This window comes from Cervus canadensis, chromosome 3 (genome assembly GCF_019320065.1).
Source record: "Cervus canadensis isolate Bull #8, Minnesota chromosome 3, ASM1932006v1, whole genome shotgun sequence".
Taxonomy (NCBI): Eukaryota; Metazoa; Chordata; class Mammalia; order Artiodactyla; family Cervidae; genus Cervus; species Cervus canadensis.
The window spans coordinates 89,644,652-89,661,801 of NC_057388.1; positions in this window are offsets into that span (position 1 = coordinate 89,644,652).

The following is a 17,150-nucleotide window of genomic DNA, read 5'->3' on the forward strand; positions in this document are numbered from 1 at the left end:
CCTCCCCAGAACCCCTTTCCTGGCACGATTCCAGGCCCAGTCTGCCAGTGAGAGGAATGTGAATAAGATTTGGGTGCAAGAGCGAAGGGAACACCATTATTCCAACGGTCAGATGTGGTGAGTACACGGATCTCTCCCCACAAGCTCCCATTTCACGGCCCCTTTTGGTTGGTAGATGCTGTGGCTTCTTGGAATTGCCTGGTGCCTCCAGCTTCTGCTCATGTTGTAGGCTCACGCCTTCAGTGACAATTTCACTAATTCTCTAGCTGCAGCTTTCAAGCCCTCCCCTTTCCCAGCAAACCTCCTCCCACATTTGTGAAGACCCTAAAGCCTGTACGGGCTTCCCAGGTGGCACTAGTGTGAAGAACCCACCTGCCAATGCCAGAAACCTAAGAGACATAGGTTCAATCCCTGGTTTGGGAAGATCCCCTGGAGGAGAAAATGGCAATCTAACTCCAGTGTTCTTGCCTGGAGAATCCCATGGACAGAAGAGCCTGGCAGGCTACAGTCCATGGGGTCGCAGAGTCAGACATGACTTTGTGACTAAACACACACGCATTAATGGCTATAATTAATTTATTCTAGTGAAACCTGTGGTGATTCTCTTTGAGCCTGATAGACCCCCAGCAGAAGAATGAAGGATTCATCACAGAAGAAACTGACCAGACCAAAAAGAGAAAAAAATAAAAATAAAAATAAAAAATGTTACAGAGAATGAAATTGGGAATTCTCAGTGAGCAGCCGTCCTTCCAATTACCCTGTAGTGAAAGGGTTAGTCACTCAGCCATGTCTGATTCTTTGCAACCCCATGTCCTGGAGCCCGCCAGGCTCCTCTGTCCATGGGATTCTCCAGGCAAGAATACTGGAGTAGGTTGCCATTCCCTTCTCCAGAGCAATCTTCCTGACCCTGGGATTGAACTTGGATCTCCTGCATTGCAGGCAGATTCTTTTACTGTCTGAGCTACCAGGGAAGCCAATCACCCTGTATTAGTTTTCTATTGCTGCTGTTACAAATTTTTACAAACTCAGTTACTTAAAACAACATAAATTTATGACCTTACCATTCTGGAGGCCAGAAGTCTGAAGTAGGTCTCACTGGGGTAAAAGCAGTGTCCGCAGGCTGCATTCCCTCCTGGAAGTTTGGGCGGAGATTCTGTTACCTTCTTTTTCCAGCTTCTCAGAAGCCGACTATATTCTTTGGCTTGTGACTCACGTCCTCCATCTTCAACGCCAGCAATGTGGCAACTCTCTGACCTTTCTTAGGTAGTCAAGTCTCCCTCTGAAGACAGCTGGGAACGATTCTCTCTTTTAAGGGCGCGTGTGATTAGATTGATCCCACCTGGGTAATGAAGGCTGCTCTCTCCATCTCAAGGGTCAACGTGAAACTCATCTGCAAAGTCCTTTCTGCCATGTGATGCATCATTTCTACAAGTTCTGGGGTTTAGGATGTGGACATCTTTGTCATTATTCTGCCTCTCATGCACCCTCGGATGAGCCCACCAGTTGGTAAGTCCTGCCAATGTAAAGAGAGCTTTCAACAGCTTTAAAGTCCCCATCCTTAAATATGAATGATAGTCAAGAATCACAAGACATCTGAGAAAGCCTCTAACGTGAAAGACAAAACCAAAAATTAAAACACAAAGAACCTGGGATAAACAGGTTTATCAGCAACAGTGCAGGGAGCAGAAAACTTTAAAAGGTGGGGGAGAGGAATATCTATTTAACATCTTCAGAGACATTCATGAATCCTCAAAACAGGAACAAAAGGCTAAAAAAAAAAAAAGACAAAAACTCTCAGACATTAAACACATTTTAGCAAAAATAAGAATTTGATATTACGTTTTGAAAATATAGGTGGGAATTGTCCCAGAAATGAGAACTAAGATAAAAAAGATAGGAAACTGGAAGGGAAAAAAAAGAAAAATAACAGAGATTGTCCAGGAGGTCCAATATAGGAAAATTAACATTTCCAGAAAGAAAGAATAGTGACAATGAATACATGGAATTATCTAAGAAATAACAGAAATTATTTTTGAGAGTTGAAAAAAATAAACCTCCAGGATGAAAAGGATATTAAATATCTGGCTGAATAAATGAACAAAACCTTGATCATACACATAATTATGAAATTTAAACAATGTAAGGAAGAAATAGAATCTCCTAAACACTCCCAGAGAAAAGGAGCCAGAAATCAGCATTGTATCAGACTACTCAGCAACACAGGGAGCTAGAAAACAAATGTCTGTTTTCCAATCAGGAATTAACATAAAAGTAAAATGAAAAGCCTCAAAAAATTACCTCCTGGTCATTCTTTCTTGAGGGCTTCCCAGGTGGCGCTAGTGGTAAAGAACCTGCCTGCCAAAGCAGGAGACAGAGATGCGGGTTCGATCCCTGGTTGGGAAAATCCCCTGGAGGAGGGCATGGCAACCCATTCTGGTATTTTGCCTGGAGAATCCGATGGACAGAGGAATCTAGTGGCTACAGTCCGTAGGGTCGCAAAGAGTCGGACACGACTGAGGCAACTTAGCACGCACATCCTTTCTTAGGAAACTACTGAAGGATGGGCACGAAGTTAAAAGTAAAGCAAGAAACATTCCAGGATCCAGGGTGGGGAATCCAACCCAGGAGAGAAGAAAAGGAATTTCTAGTATGATAATGAAATTAAGTCCTGGGATGATGGCTGGGAACCATGCCCAGAAAACAGCCAGTCCAGATCACCACGGGAGGATACATAGCTCCAAGAAAAAAATGCTGAGATGGTCTTATGGTTTCATAGTGAAGACTGGGAAATAAGTATATAGAAAATTAAGCAAGTTAAAATTATGAAATTACTAATTTCAGTATTACAAGTTTAAAAAGAAATGTAAAATTATGTAGACCTGGGTTCAATCCCAGGGTTGGGAAGATCCCCTGGAGAAGGAAATGACAACCCGCTTCAGTACTCTTGCCTGGAAAATCCCATGGATGGAGGATCCTAGTAGGCTAAAATCCATGGGGTCTCAAAGAGTCATACACAACTGAGAGATTTCACTCACTCACTCATGCTGTCAACAGTATTTATATCATCACTGACACTAATTCTTGGTTTAACCAAAAATTGTACTGTAACTAAACTGTAATGGTAAATGGAGTAGTATGTACTTAAGGTGCGATGTTAGAACCAAATCCTCATTTCCCATAGTAGAAAAAGTAAAATAAATAAAGCAGAAATGAGGAAGTAGCAGTATGAGCATTTTAAATGGAGGAAAATAATCAGAAGAAACAAATGGGCTGAAAATGGCTGCTTGTGGAAGGGCAGAGGATGGCCCTTTGTTATTGTGGGACCAGCACCATCTGACTTGATAGTCTATGGACATGTATGCCATTGCAAGAAATAAGAATGTAAACGTAAAGAAAGACAAGCCAAATGCCCATCAGACTGATAGCAAATAAACAAAACGTGGTCTACATACAGTGGGATATGATTCAGTCACAAAAGCAATGAAGTATAGACACTGCGACATGGGTGAGACTTGAAAATGTTACGCCAAGTGAGTGGAGCCAGGAGCTCATACTGTGTGTATCCATTTGGCATGACGTCCACAACAGGCAGGGCTTCCCAGATGGCGCTAGTGGTGAAGAACCTGCCGGTCAGTGCTGGAGATGTTGAGACGTGGGTTTGATCCCTGGATCGGGAAGGTACACTGGAGGAGGACATCCAGACCACTCCCGTATTCTTGCCTGGAGAATCCCAGATAGAGGAGCCATGTGGGACATGGTCCATAGGGTCACAAAGAGTCGGACACAACTGAAGCAACTTCGCACGCACATACACCAGGACAGGCAAATCCACGGAAAGTGGGTGGGTGGCAGAGGGGGCACTGAGGAGATCTTGCTTAACAGCTACAGAATTTCTTTTGGGAGTGATGAAAATGTTCTGGAACTAGGTAGTGGTGAAGGTTACACAACAATATGAGTGTAGGAAAAGCCACTGAGCTGTACACCGTAAGTGGTTAAAATGGTGAACTTTATGTCAGGTAACTTGCATCTCAGTAATAAAATTTAAAGAATACTGGGTTCTGTCTATAGAGTATACAGATTTGATTTTAATTTTTTGCTAAACGAGAGTTGTTTACAAAGTCTCGACAGCACATTTCTACATTCTTCTGGCTTTAGTAAGCATAGGGTGATGAATATGATTGAAGCTTTCGATGATTTATGGTTTCCACGGTTTCTGAGGATCAGTCATCATTCTGAATAGCCAAGATTATATTTTAGGCACATTAGACAGAAATGAATTATGTACTAACCTCCAGACATAATATTAGAAATATTTATGCATGCATTTTTCAGTAAACTTAACAGCTTGCTTTCTTGTCATCTGACACTTTCAAAGTAGAGAAGTGCGGAAAACTTAATGAATTCAGAGTTCTGGAAAGTGACGGCTTGTGAATGAGGTTACACTGTGTTCTGCTCCTTTTTCCCCCCAATCATATTTATTTCTCTTTTGTTGGCATCTCTTGCTACTGCAACATCTTCTATTGTCTGTTTCATTCAGTAGTTAATTACTGAACATCAGGTATGTCATTCTGGCCAGAAAGAAGGGCTTGATCCCTCAGAGACAAGCCAGGAAGTAAATCTTGACCACTAAGACTTGGGTCTCATGTGTACATTATTTTCAAAGTTCAAATTTGTTTCTGTTGTTATTTTTAGTGGTTTGTTTATTTGGGATTTTGTTAGGCCACCAAGAAGACTTGAAAAATCCTATCTCACTTAATAGCTTTTCAGGATCTATCTGAAGTTTTGCCTTACTTGTTATTTTCTCCTAAGTCACTCGACTTCCTCCTTTGTACACCCTACTTAAAAATTCAACCACAAGAGTGTGTGTAGAAATGGAATGTCTTTTTTCCTTTAAGCAACAGCACTCATTCCTTCCTAAAAGTTTTACTTTTACATGGATTGTTCTTTAAGAATCACTTGGAACAATGCTGCAAAATAATGCAGCACAATGTTTAATTAGACAGTAGTTTATTATTAAATGCTGTACACAGAATTTTGTTTGCAAAACATGTACAACTACTAAGTAGTTATAGTCCATGGTTAATTCATGGCAAAAATCTAGTAATATAAATTCATTCCAAGGAAAAACCCAGAAAGACCAAGTGACTTGCCAGGATCGCACTGCATAGGAATCAAGAGAAATGAACATTAGTACTCTCAGTTGAACAGTCTCTGTTTAAATAGTTACAAGCAAATTAAGTATTTGCATATTATATAAATAAAATTAATTTATGCCAGCATCTTAATGCAAAAGAACCATTTGTGAATCTTGTTGCATTCAATATACTTATTAATAAGTGGAAAACTCTAAAGGTTTTTAGCAACATATATTTGACTTTTTAAAACTATTTATGACTTGTTAGGGCCTTATCATTTATTACTTGGAAGCCACTCACACCTCCCTCCTTAGTAACTTCACATAATAGTTTTAGTTAATGTAATGATTATTTTTCATAAACAATATCCCTAATTAAAGACTTTTCTAATTTTCCTTTATTATTTAAGGAATAATCAATAATATATCTTTCAGATTTTAGCAAACACATATATATTTCATCTTGTTCCACACACACACATATACACAAACACATAGTTATGGGGTATGATATCTATTATGCTATTAAAAATGCAACCCTAATTGTGGAATAGTAAAAGCACATTGGTGGGAAACTAGTGAGCTGTGAATCAATTCTGAAACTTAATGAACAGTAAAGCACCAGTGTTGGTTTGTTAGTGTAGACAGTGTACCATGATTACATACAACATAACACCGGGTGAGAGAGAAAACTTCTTTGTACTCTTTTTACCTTCTTTTTTTAATGCAAAGTTATTCCAACAAGAAGTTTATCTAAAAAATTAGGTACTGTAAGCAGAAAGTTTGAGTTTAGACATGTGTACTATGAGCTGCACGGTTACCTACTGCTGTGTAACAAACAACCCCAAAACCTAGTGGCTTAAAACAACAAACCTGTATTTATTTTGTTGTTTTAATGTCCCAATTTCTATGGGTCAGAAATCCGGGCACATTTAACTGGGTTCTCTGACTCAGGGTCTCTCACAGGCCACAGTCAAGGGTTTAGCTGCAGCTGCAGTCGCCCCCAGGCTGTTTGCAGGAGGACTCATTTCCAAGTTCACTCACATGGCTCTTGGCAGGCCTTGGGTTATCAGGAGCTACTGTCTGAAGACGTCAGTTCCTTGCCAGATGTGCCTCTCCACAGGGCAGCTCCCAATGTGGCAGGTGCCTTTGCTCAGAGAGAGAGAGAGACAGCATATACAAGAACATGACAGAATCACAGCTATTTGTGACTTAATCTCAAAAGTGACATCCTATCACTTTTTGCTGTTATTTTATTTGCAAGAAGCAAGCCACTAGGTCCAGCCCACACTTAAGGGGAGGGGATTACACTGGGTATGAAGACCCATAGGTGGGAAGCAGAGGGGGCCATCTGAGAGCCTGCCTACCAAATGAACAGGCCTGGCGTGCTGCAGTCCATAGGGTCACAAAGAGTCAGGCACGACTGAGCGACTGAGCTGAACTGAACTGACGGTTATACCCACAGTGGAGAAAGCAGCACTAATGGAGAGAAGAGCCCTGGAACCAGTGATTTGGGTTTGTACTCCTGCACAAAAATCTTAATGTTACACGATCACCGACAAATCATTTTTTTTTGCTTGTCCTCCCGTGCAAAATAGGATTGACAGTAATAAGATCTACTTCATAGGATGATATTCAGAGTTCAGTTAAATGAGATAATTCATATAAAAATGCTTAGCAAGTGCCTTGCACAAAATAGGAGCTCAGTGTTCGCTGCTATTATTGTTATTATCATTTTTGTTTATTTTCTGATTTAGCATCACCTGAGTCAGAAGCTGGAGAATAAGCTGGAGTCTCCAGGCTGAGGAGGAGAAGGAAGATCCGGGTGGAGGAACTACCACACACAGGCTTGGAGGTGTGAAGGTAGCTGCAGGCTGGCAGCTGCAAGCAGCTGGGTGAGCTCAGAAGCTGGGCCCTGGGGCGGAGGTGGGTCTGGAGAGGAAGATAGCCATGTAGTCAGGGGTGAAAACCCCCAAGTCACACATGTCAGGAGGAGGATAACTGGAGAAACACAGAAGCTGGATGGAAGGTGAGAGGTGGGATGAGAAAGCCACCCAGGCCACTAAGGGTGCGGGTGGATTTTAGAAAGGCAGGGCAGAGGAGCAGCACGGCCTGGTGAGTGCAGTGAGGCCGGGGCGGCGGAGGGGAAAGGCAGACACTTTTCAGGCGGCCAGCCTGAGCGTGGTGGGTGGAGAGCAGGGAGAGCTGGTTTGGGGGACGAAAATCAGCACAGCTTTAGCATTATAACTGAGACCAAAAAATGGGGTGGGGGTGGAATCCTCTGGTGGTGCAGTGGTTAAGACTGCATGCTTTCACTGCCAAGGGCCCAGGTTCAATCCCTGGTGGGGGAACTAGGATCCCTGTTGTTTAGAATAGCAGGTTAAACTACCTAGTCTTCTCTGGAGGCAAAGTTCAAGTACAGATGTCCCACAGCCCGTCTTGAGTAAGACGTTCTCGTGGAAGAAGGCTGTGGGGAATGTGACCACTTGGTCCTGACTAGACCAACTGAAGAACTGTGCCAATTATCTTGCGTGTGTGCGTGTGTAACTTATCAGGTGGCCAAGTCCGGTAAAGCTGTTGGAGTGAACAAGTGATTCTTTGCAAAGTCAAAGATTTTGTATAGAAATATGGACACAAGGAATTCAGAAAAATCTTCGTAGCTAGAATTCTAATTTGAGGAAAATCATCATGTAGCAGGTGTATCTGAACCAGGGGAGTAATAAGTAAGGCTGCTTAGGGGAAAAAGAGCAGGTAAGAAAGCAACAGAGTTCTGGGGAAGGAATAACCAGAGGGCAGAAAAAGCAGCAGCGAATGATGTGCGTGGCTGACAGAATGTTTTGATGACAGATCCCATGTCTTGGCCCTAAAGTGGAAGGACTCTCCCCGACAAATTGCAGGCAGGAGTGGGGAGAGGCAGAGTGGGCAGGGAGGCGGAGGTCCAAGCTTTGTGAAGCAGGTCGAGGCGCCGCCCAATGTCAGTCAGGCTCCAGGGCTGCTCCAGGTCAGAGAGAAGATGGAAGGTCAAGGCCTCAACTTCCCGCAGGAGCCCCTTCCGTGTTCCGGGACGGCGCGGGAAGGCAGCGGGCAAGGTCAGGCTGACGCTGGCCATGTCAGCACCCGGGCAGCAGCAGTAGAGGAGGCCCGGGAGGCGGGGTGACTGAGAGCTCACTCCTGCGCCCTTCCGTGCTCCTCCCAGGCCTGGGACTAGAAACTCAAGGGTGGTTTTCAGTCTTAATGACTTCCCATCCATAGTAAGAAAGAAAAATTCAGGAAAATGGTTCAAATGTAACCTGAGGCCTTCTTCAGCTTGTTTGCTACACTGAATGGAAACGTTAACTTCATCATGCCCTAGAAAGATAAACTCAGTCATCTCTGCACCTTCCTTCACACGCCTTGTTAGATTTAACTTCCAGCCATCTGAGCCTGATGCTGCCTTCAAGAGAAAGACCTGGCTGACCATGGAATTCACTCTACTCCACGGAGGCAGGGGAGTGTCAAAGGTGAGGTTCACAGGCTTCTCACTGGGAGCAGAAATTACTCCCTCCTCACGACACCTTGCAAATGACTCAAGGAACTGACTTCACCCACTTTTTCCTAGGTGTCCAGCATCAAAACAAACATCCCTACAAAGTGTGTGGAATTCCTCTAAAATACAACCACTAGGAATATGCTAATAGTTATTAGCATTTATTAGCATTATTAGAATTTATTAGCATTAAAACACACGTTAATTCTCGGCAATGAAACTTAAAAAAGAAAAACCACCTTGATATTTCCGTTTTCTTAGTCTTGACCCCGAAGGTCGCCAACACATTTTCTCTCCTTGGTCAGCAGTGCGGTGCTCTTCCCCAATCATTATAACCGATTTCAGATGGTGCTAGAAAATTATATTGACTCTGAACACCAAAAGAAATCAGTCATCCTCTAAGGGGGGGTCATAGGAGGAGGAGAGGGTTGGGAAGGCCCCAAGATTAATAAATCTACCATCTGCCACACTCTCTGCTTTAATGCACGCGCGGTGGAGGCTGTGTCACAGGAAGAGTGCTCTAGAAGGTTTATCGCACAGATGAGTGTGAAGTTCTAGGAGTAAGATGTCGCATGGTTGACCTATTGTTTGTAACGCCACTGCTCACCACTGGCAGCGGTGGGTTGCGTCAGCACAGCTCCAGGCGGGCTCTCCTTGCCAGCTGGTCTTCAGGGCTTGGTCCCATTTGTCCCTTTTGCCACTGGCGGCGCAGCTGGTCTCCCCCAAGAACACTGATTTCAAATGGTGCTAGACAATCACTATTTAAATCTAAACCACCATATGAAACCAGCTTCCTGAAGAAGCTTTAAGATCTGTTCTTCCTTTGGAATGCTCTCTTACAATAAACAAGACAACCTGGGAAGGGAAAAGTTGAAACCTCGCTGTGAGGTATTTCCTTTGTGGTGTAAGGAAAGCCTTAGCACATCTATATGCTTTTACTTCTGTGTCTGTCTCCAGAGCTGATGGGGGTGTGGGGCAGTGGCTGCGACTCTTATTCTCGAACTGCCCAAAGCCTCAGTTTTTATCATTCAGAGGCAAGGCACAGGTCAGCTTCTTTACTCCCGGTGGGAGGTCAAGGGAAACCCTCTACTTAGGTAAAAGGTCAGCCGGGGCTGACCCAGGGCTTGGAGTGCCCAGCGCAGGATGAGTCAAAGTGGTACAACATACACGTAAATGGTACCAAGTAAGCAGGAGCTCTTACAAGTTCAAGTTCAGACCATGCTTTCCTAAACCTACTGCTTTCATCTGAAGGTAATTTTGTTTGATTCAAAGGATGACTACGATTTGGGGTGGCCTAAAAGAGATAACATAATAGCTCAGAGGCAAAGTAATATATTGATGCTAGTGAGAGCCAAGTGTTTTTTTCCAGAATGGAATCCCTTAGATTGCATCTGTTTGTTAAGGATTCCTGTTGGCTTTACTTAAGGTTATGCTCCTCTCTGTTCACTGCACCCCTGGTTCTCCTTAAATTGTTTTTTGCTGCAGTTCTTTTTTCCTTCCCATTATCATTCTTCATATCATTTATTAGGAAGCTTACTGCCATTCCCTTTAGGGTTCCAGGGATCCAAGAAGATACTTACTGTGTCCAAGTTACCCAACCAAAGAGATGTGCATTCTTTTTTTAAAACTGTTATGAAAAATTTCAGATACACATTACATTTGAATGACAGTGAACAAATTCCTAAATTTCTTCCACCTAAATTCAATAACTGTTCATTTTGCTACTTTTGCTTTAGTGATATTATCTACATGTATGACATATGTATACTTTTTGCTGAATCATTTGAAAGTGAATCAACAACCATTGTGTCATTGTGCTCCTAACTTTTTGAGCAGGTCTAAAGAAAAATGGGGCCATCCTTCCATATATTTATGATATTTTATTCATACCTAAGAAAATGAACAATTCCTTAGTATCACCTAACATCTAGCCTATATCCAACTTTTCCCACTTTCTCCAAAAATTTTTCTTTTATGGTTTTGTTGGGTTATTTTCTACCCCAAATCCCGTCAAGGTTCACTCACCAAGACTCTTTGGTTTCTTTTAACTTCAGACATTTCCCCATCCTTTTTTGCTTTTCTCATGTCAACATCATCTTGTGAGAATGGGTTTGAATCTTGGTTGTAACCACTCACTTCACTCTGCTCTCTCTGCTTAAAGATTAATTAACAGAAACTTAGCTCTTCTTCTTGACTTGCCTTATACATCAAATGAGTGTGGGAAGAACATCCAATTAAACGTGCATGTGGTTGAGGATTCCAGGTGGGCTCAGCAGGATGTTAATAAGCCAGGAGGGCACAGAGTTCAGCTCACATTCTTATCCTTGACAGGCTTGGCCACTGACCCCTTCATCAGGAGATTGCAACACAGACTCATCCTTTACAATGGAAAAGCCGCATGTATGTGCCTACTGCTACTAGGCTAGTTTCCTCATCTCTTTAAAATAAGGAAATAGAATACCACTGGGCTGCAGAGCTGGGTAGCAATCACTTCATCAAAGTTACTGCAAAGGAATGCGCGTATTTTGTGAAGTGACAGGCAGTTAAATATTTCAATCGGAGAGTCAATTCAAGCATTTAAACCCAAAAAAGTGCCAAGACACATGTAATCACTGGCACTCTCAAATAACTATGTCACTAATTTTGTTCCTTCTGGATATCCTATTGTAATTGATAATAACAGTGTCTGAAGTATGCAAGATGCAGCCAGACTGTTCTCATCATTTTTGGTTTAAAAAAACCCAGAATCCAGAACAAAAAGGTCTGCTTATGTTTTACAAGTGACTAGTTACAGCTTTTGCATACTGCCAATCAGAAGTTTTGTTTTGTTTTCAAATGACTGACACTTCAGTTACGGAGAAAACGTTTTCCTGAAGAAAAGTGAAGAGTGAACTGCTTCTTGTTACTTATGCCTAATAAAATCACACATACCTTATACATCAAATATATGTCAAACCCACCCAGGCACTTCATGCACATACATTACACATACTATATTACAGACCATACTGTTCTGTTCCCTTAGCAGAAACGGAGATAAGGTAAGTTTTCTGTGTTATCCTTTTAAGTATATTTTTCAAAAAATTCAGCAGAAGAATGAATGTGGATATATCCTTTCCCATGTATATCCCTCCACGTGAGGCGGCATTCCCAGCAAACACAGAGTAATCGGCACATGCATTAGTCATGTAGTATACTTCTCTGAATTTTGTAATAAGCAACAAACCGAGGTACTTAGTTGGTGACTGTAGAATGACTTAAACCAAAATACAGTGAACTAGAGATCTTGAGTTAGGCCTCTGTGTATAATCTTCTAAAGCAAGAGGCTGGTTTTCTTCAAAGAGGTCTGTGGGCAGACTGGCTATTGAATTAACACAGAGGAAAAAAAAAATCGCATTGTTTACTAGTAGGGAAGTGGAAAACAAAGTTGATAAGTTAACAGTTCATTCTCTTTCCAGGACGCATCCAGGACGACAGCACGTGGTATCTGCTTACTTTGATGAGTGTTTCAGTGACAGTCAACTGCAGGGAAAGACTTTGCTCAGTAAACAACATGTTTCCACTCCTCCCCATCCTCCCACATCCAACAATCCACCTGATTGTTCTGTATTTCCAGGCCAGGAGAGGGCAGGGCTGAGTTTCTGTAACTCAGGGTGTTTTCTATTTGAACCCTTGACAGTGCGAAGGTACTGCATCATTTGAAAGGAATGTTATTTTTTAACAAATCTTTCTTACACACACTTAACATTGTTAAACTCTCCATCTCCAGCAGCCAAGTAACCACCTTTCGAGAACAAAATCCTTCCTTGGTGCCTCAGCCCAGGGGCCACAAGGATGCGTTTCCATTTCAAAATCCCGCCTGCGGTTCTTTGACCTTCATGCTGTTTTTGAGCAAGTTGCCCTTCTCTGTATTTTTTCTCCCAGATCTGATAGGAAAGTTACAGCCAGAAATGTGAATCAGTGAGCCACACGGTAACGCCTGTGTGGCAAAAGCGGAACAGCGGAAACATCTTGTCTTCCTTGAAGTAAATGCCAGTTGGTTCTTGCACGAGCTAACTGGATTAAGATAACGTCCCTTGGGGCTTGAGGATTTCACAAGGAGATGGTATCTGACCATGACACTTCTTGAGAAGATAGCTTCAAAATGTTAACAGACATCAGGATGTGAGAGTCCTAGCCTGGATATTTAGGACTAAAGATACAACTTTTATCGGTTGGAAGGTGCTGGATCCTATGGTGGGAGGTGGTTCTCTGTTGACTTACGTGCCTTTAATGACTATTTTCTTACAGGAAATGGATGAATAAGAGGCTCAGGATCTGGCGCTGGGCTGTGCTGTTGACTAGCTGTGGGATCTTGGGCGATCATTTAATTTTGCTGAGCCTTATGCCGATCTAGAGAATGGAGATACAGATTCCTGTCCTACAGTGCTTCTTAGAGGCATCTGGATTTCAGTATAAGGAAACATCTGTATTTTTAAAGCATTACACACAGATGTTGTTTTCTTAGATGGTTGGGACACTGCAGTGCCTTTGTAGGGGGAAGGCCAACATGAACTGAAAAGTGGATGGAAAGGTTCTCTGAATAATAGCTTCCACTTTTGGAAGACTTACTCTGGGCCAAACACTGTGCTACATGCTTTCTATGCATTTTCTCATGTTCACAACCACCTACAAGGCTCGTGGTATTAGTTCCAGTTCCCAGGTGAAGGAAGAGAGATTTAGTGAGGGTGCAGGACTAGCTCTGGTCAAAAAGCTTAGGACTGAGAAGACCAGGGATCAGACTCCACTTTGCTTGATTCCAGGCCCAGGCTCTTAAGTCATCCTTCTTTGCCGCTCGGTGCTTTATAGATGTTGTAACAGTCAATTTTCACAGGGCCACGTGGATCGCTGAACATAAACTGGCTCTGAGCTACAGGGTTTCACCAAGAAGCATATACACACACCACTGAAACCAGCTTTGGTCACTGTTAGCAGAGGTGGCACCTAACGACCAAGAGGAAGGCGAAAACTCGGAAACTGGTAGGGTTTGGTCCAGGGCCGTCAGCTACACTCTGCTGCAGTGTGACCTTAAACTTAAGTTAGGTCTTCTCTAAAGCTTTGTTCTCCCACTAATCTTAAGGAAGCTGCAGGCTTTTTGACGTCCAGCAGCCCCTTCCCACAGGGGATTGTGGCTGTGCTAGAACACTGTCTCCAGATGCAGCCCCACTGCTCGTCCTCCAAAGCTGCCTGTTGCTGCGGGGCGTTTGGTGGTCTGGTCCAACGCACACTTGTGGAGCCGAACCTCACTTCCCGCACACTGGGGGAAGTTACTTGACTCTCTAGGCCTCAGTCTCCCCATCTGGGAAATCACACCTGTGTAATAAGAGGACCCACACTACAGAAGGCTGATGTGAGAGTGAAGACCGGGGAGAAGCAAGTAGAACTAGAAATGGCACATGTATACACTCAGTAAGTGATGGTGAGGATGATAAAAACGAGACAGGTTTTCCTTCCGCATGTTATAAGTGGAGATGTGGCTATGAGATCAGCCTTGGCTGCCAAACAGAGGGGCCCCCACATCACAGGGGCTCACCCCTGAGCTGTATGGGGCACATTTCCACAGTCGCTCCGCACAGGAGTCTGGTGAGTACTACACCATGAAAAGATGCCCTTGGACCTGTGAATGGCATCTCCAGCTGAACTGGCTGGAGTGAGCAGCTTTAATATTTTCTGCCTTCTTCTCCTCTTCCCATTCTAAGACCCGAACATGGGATCCCATACCCTTGCTTCTAAGCAGGAGTTCACATCATAAGACTTTTTCTGATAGTAAATCGGAAGTTGAGTGTTTCAGAGAAAAGAAACAAGAGAAGGAACGCTGATGACCATTTAAAAATTTTTACTGGGGGGATCCTCCAGGAACAAAATAGAACAAAGCACCCTTGGGACTGATGTAGGAGCAAGAGCCTCTACTTACGTTAGGTGTCACAGCAGTCTGTTGGCGGATAAGTTCCAGGCATGGAAATCCTCAGGGAGCCTTTGTTCAGAAGATCAGCACCTAGAATTTAAAAGACAGTATGAGCCCCTAGGGAACATCCCAGAGCCACAGAGGAACAAAGTCAGGCGTTTTCTCTCCCGTTACTCAGAGATGAGTTTTTTAGAAGGGGAGTAAGGAGCACCTTCTGTATCCTGCTTGATTAAGACACGCAGTTTGTGAGGGTTTTGTCCGCCAAGTGGTGTGCACCTCCCCTCTCTGTGTGGAGTTGGTGTGCTGCTGCTAAGCAGACTGTCCGCAGACACAAGGCTGTGCATTCCGCCGCCCATCAAGGTGCGTTCAGGTAGACGTCTTATGAAATAAAACACTGTATTGACCCTCTACCTCTAACACGAAGAAGGGCGAGAAAGCAGCCCACATAGGCGGCTTCTGTTAATATTTTCAGAACTGATCCTGCCACTTTGGGCTGCAGCGGCACAGACTCCAGACGGCCAGCAGAGGGCAGCACGGGTCTAGACATCTGACCTCTTCCCTGCTTGGGAAGCAGGTGGAGGACAACCTAGGACAGGTTCCAGGGACACTGTCCCCTTTGTGATCTAACTTGAGGGGTGGAATGCACCTTTCACCACATCGCGGGGGGACTGGGAGCCCAGATTCCTGAAAACTGGTGGTTTGAGGAAAGGCTTGAGTCTCTGCACATGGGACCTGCTTGACTCCCCGGGGGGCTTCAGAGCAGCTTCAAGGAGAGTTCACCTAGCTCCGGAGGGCCTGGCTCTCAGGCCTTCACGTTTCAGCCAGTGGGAGGCTGAGTGACTCAGCAGTGCTATGCCGGAAAGTCTGTCTTGGCAAGTGACCGCCTAGTGAAATGTCTTAAGTTAATAGTTACAACCCCTTGGAGAAGGAATGTCAACACAGTGGAGGCAGAGAGCAGCTGGATCCTCAGAGGACAGGTCAGAACCTGGTTCCCGGGAGCAGCCTTTCGGCCCAGTGCTTCTGAGGGGGAGGGACTGTGCCCGGGTGCCTCACGGTGTCCTCAGAACAGGGACACACTATGTCAGGAAGACCCTTCAGAGTCGGGGCTGAATCCAAGAGGATCTTGACCAGTAAGAGAAACGGTTGAGAGAAAGCAATAGATATATTCATAGAGATATAAATAAATTATAGAGATATTTTAGATGAAATATATAGATATTTTCTGTTGTGCTTACAACAGAAAAGCCAATCTGAAAAGAAGTCAAGCAAATGGAGAACACATGGGAAGATTTATCAGGGTAAACACAAAATTCCGGCCACCACGGAGTCACACACGGTTCTGGGATAGTTAAATACCACGTGTGACAGCAGCTTCCAAAATCACCTGCTCATAAACACAAGATCACCTAAGTCTTCCCCTTTGTGATGGTTAACTGAGATGTGCAGTCAGACTGTTACCTGGGGGCTTTCCAGTATCTGGGAAAAGTATTTGAGTAGTTCATTTTAGGTGCTGGGAAGTCCTCCTTCAGCTAACCTCTTCCTGCAAGAGCTGGAGATAAAGCCTCATTCTGCAGATGCTTCTCCCACCCTGATGGTCACTCCTCTGAGGACTGTGGGAGCACTCTGTGCTCTGTGCCTGCAGCCTCCTGAGACTTACACATGTGGGCATCAGAGTGCGAAAAGAATTTGGTCAAGAAGACTATATAAGCTGGTGCTAAGGTTCTCAACCGTGAGAACATAAGTGTGCCAGAGGCGTTTTCCATTGACATCTCGGCCCTCTGCCTCCCATGAGCGCGGGGGGATGGTGCCTCCTGCCAGCTGCTCTCGTGTAAGCACAAGGCTGAGGCTAGTCCCCAGCCCGTCACCAAGGGGACAGCACACTTCACTCTCGGGATTCCTGCTGCTTTCCTTGGATGGGGGGGCGGGCGGTCAGGGGTCAGCCTACACTTTCCACTGACAGCCCTCTGCCACCGCAGCCCCCAACGGTGGTCTTCTTAGGTCATTCTCTTGAACCTTTAAGGTGTTAGAAGCTGGTCCTAGTCAATCCCTGCCCAGAATCAGTCTACCAGTATCTTTTCCTTGTCTTGGCCTTTCCTCATGAGCATTAGCTCATCTGAGTTAGTACTTCTGTACTGCCTTTTCTATCTCAAGTGCTGTTAAGCAACCTCCCATTTAATGGTCCGTTTAAACTGGGAACAGAGAGACAACAGTATAAGCTTGGAGATCAGAAACACCAGGATTCGGATTTTCCCGCTGACACCTATTATGCAGCTTGGACAAGCTGTCAGCTTTGTGCTGCGTGCTTAGTTGCTCAGTTGTGTCTGATTTGAGACCCCATGGAATGTAGCCCGCCAGGCTCCTCTGTCCATGGAGTTCTCCAGGCAAGAATACTGGAGTGGATTGCCATGCTCTCCTCCAGGGGAGCTTCCCAACTCAGGGATCGAACCCAGGTCTCCTGCACTGTAGGCAGATTCTTTACCATCTGAGCCACTAGGGAAGCCTAGTTCCCTCATTTATAAAGTGGAAATAATAATGTTAATTCTCAG